Here is a 2833-nt window from a genome sequence, read left to right as displayed (position 1 = left end):
ACTCACACACACACACACACACACACACACACACACACGGGACAGGAGAAAGTGAAAAGCTTCAGAACTGTGTGTGTGTGTGAGAGACAGATAGTTTCCTCTAGAGTTGGACAGAAGTGGACGGACGCTGCAGCAGAGTCTGATGCTTGTGGTTTGTGTTTCAGACGCAGACAGCAAGTGTTCCTGAGAGCCGACGACACACCTGCTGCTGCCCTGCCCTCCCTACAGGTATCTATCTATCTATCTATCTATCTGATTGCTTCTGTTTCGCCTGTATCTGTTTCTCGTCTTGTATCGCTACACATCTCACACATTTGTGCTTGAATTAGTGGTTGTTTTCTTTCTTTAGAGGAAAGACTTGAGGAATAATAGTCAGAAAACCGATGAATGATTGACTGTGGTTTGTGTTTCAGACGCAGACAGCAAGTGTTCCTGAGAGCCGACGACACACCTGCTGCTGCCCTGCCCTCCCTACAGGTATCTATCTATCTATCTATCTATCTGATTGCTTCTGTTTCGCCTGTATCTGTTTCTCTTAATCTCGTCTTGTATCGCTACACATCTCACACATTTGTGCTTGAATTAGTGGTTGTTTTCTTTCTTTAGAGGAAAGACTTGAGGAATAATAGTCAGAAAACCGATGAATGATTGACAGAGGAAATCAAGTGTGTGTGTGTGAGTGTGTGTGTGTGTGTGTGCGACCTCACCGGCGCTTGATTCATATCAGCACACTCTCTGATGTTATCTCATAAACACACGTAGACAAACACAATGTCACGCACAACATGTTGAAATGAGCCTGTGAGTGTGAGACGGAGTGTGTGTGTGTGTGTGTGTGTCTGTAGGCGTGTACAAGAGGGAAAACCAGTTTAGGCAGCGCTGGTATTCAGCGAATCAGCTTAAATGACAATGTAACCTGTAGAACACACACACACACACACACACACACACTCACAGGCTCATTTGAGGAACGGAAACCCAGAGTGTGTGTGTGTGTGTACACACAGACACACTCTGGGTTTCCGTTCTGCACGCGCTTTATGAAGTAAATTTTTCAAATCATGAAATAACTCCAAAGAATCCCTTATATGGACTCTGAGGGAGAGAGAGACAGATACTGAAGATCCCTCTGTGTGTGTGTGTGTGTGTGTGTGTGTGTGTCTGTCTGTCTGTGTGTGTCTGTCTGTCTGTGTGTGTGTGTGTGTGTGTGTGTGAGAGAGAGAGAGTGTGTGTGTGTGTGAATGACTCTTCACTTTGTAATAAGCTTGTATAAGTAAGATGAGGTAATGCATTAGTTTTCATAAACTAACGGAGAACCATCATACAGCATTTATTCATCTTGCTTAATGTCAACTGATAAAAACACTGTTAGTTTGAACTGCATGCATGTAAAAAAATACTTTTAATATGTACAAATGAACAGATGAATACATGCTGTGACAGGTTTGTTCATTGTAATCTACTGTGTTTGTGTAGACATTATAATTATAAGTGTGTGTTTCTCATTTTAATCTCTGAATCAGATCACGGCTGATGTGTTTCATGTCTTTTGAGTGTGTGTGTGTGTGTGTGTGCGGTCGTGTTTTAAATGTGTGCGATGTCTCGTACGAAACTCACATTCAGTCTTAATGGAGCAAACAGATGCAGGCATGAATAAATGATGCTGATGTTTTCAGGTCAGACGGTCAAACGCAAACATACGTCGTTCCTTCATTAAACCTAAACACTCTCTGTCTGTCTATCTGTGTGTGTGTGTCTGTCTGTGTCTGTCTGTCTGTCTGTCTGTCCATCTGTCTGTGTCTGTCTGTCTGTCTGTCTGTGTGTGTCTGTCTGTCTGTCTGTCTGTCTGTGTGTGTCTGTCTGTGTGTGTGTCTGTCTGTGTCTGTTTGTGTGTGTCTGTCTGTCTGTGTCCATCTGTCTGTGTCTGTCTGTCTGTCCATCTGTCTGTGTGTGTCTGTCTGTCTGTGTCAGAGAGGCTCGTTTGCACAAAGAGAACAAGGCAGTGATTTTATCACCCCAGAGAAAGAGAATGACAGGAGTGAAGGGTGAAGGACAGACAGATAGCAAGAGACAAATAGATCATGAACGAATGCAGGAAAGGAGACCATTACAAGATTAGATAATGAATGAGAGACAGACAGATATATGGACAGACAGAGAGACAGAGAAGCTTTCTGGATATACTGTATATAAAAGACATTTATAATGTTATATTGTATAAATGCTGTTCTTCTGAACTTTCTGTTCATCTGTGAATCCTGGTAAATAAAATGTATCACAGTTTCCACAAAAATATTGTGCAGCAACTGTTTTCAACATTGATAATAATCAGAAATGTTTCTTGAGCAGCAAATCAGCATATTAGAATGATTTCTGAAGATCATGTGACACTGAAGACTGGAGTAATGATGCTGAAAATACAGCTGTGCATCAGAAATATATTACAGTTTATATTCAAATAGAAAGTTAAACAACTGTTTTACATTGTAATAATATTTCATAATTTTTACTATAGTTTTGATCAAATAAATGCAGCCTTGGTGAGCAGAAGAGACTTCTTTAAAACATAAAAAAATCTTACTGACCTAGTGCAGTAAACATAGAGATTTCATTTATTTAATGTTTTTTTATGTGTATATATATATATATATAAAAATACATTATTAATGCATGTCAGGTGTAATAGATCAGTCTTTCCTCTCAGGAGGTGGTTTGGGTTTGTTGTGACCGGCTGTGCGTCTCACCCTGAAGCTCCAGACAATATGAGAGGTTAATCTACTGTCAGAAACACACACACACACACACGCACGCGCACACACACACACACACACAC

The 2833-nt window shown here is 40.8% G+C and overlaps 1 protein-coding gene across 3 annotated transcripts in view; it reads left to right on the top strand.

The window, feature by feature from the left end:
* Positions 1–2833, top strand: part of LOC107709407 (cGMP-dependent 3',5'-cyclic phosphodiesterase-like) — a 67870-nt gene that overhangs the window by 19692 nt on the left and 45345 nt on the right. Inside the window, exon 2 of one of the 3 annotated variants that reach the window (XR_001636495.1) lies at positions 165–228. The gene's annotated coding sequence lies outside the window, so the exon portion shown is untranslated. Of the gene's footprint in view, positions 1–105; positions 229–413; positions 478–2833 lie in introns of those variants that run through there. The other 2 variants (XM_016513861.1, XM_016513860.1) reach the window with 2 other exon arrangements.

The sequence above is a fragment of the Sinocyclocheilus rhinocerous genome, unplaced genomic scaffold, assembly GCF_001515625.1.
Source record: "Sinocyclocheilus rhinocerous isolate Xijiao unplaced genomic scaffold, SAMN03320098_v1.1 scaffold3493, whole genome shotgun sequence".
NCBI classification, from domain to species: Eukaryota; Metazoa; Chordata; class Actinopteri; order Cypriniformes; family Cyprinidae; genus Sinocyclocheilus; species Sinocyclocheilus rhinocerous.
The sequence above is the reverse complement of the archived record's forward strand: the minus strand, read 5'-3'. Positions and strand labels throughout refer to the sequence as shown.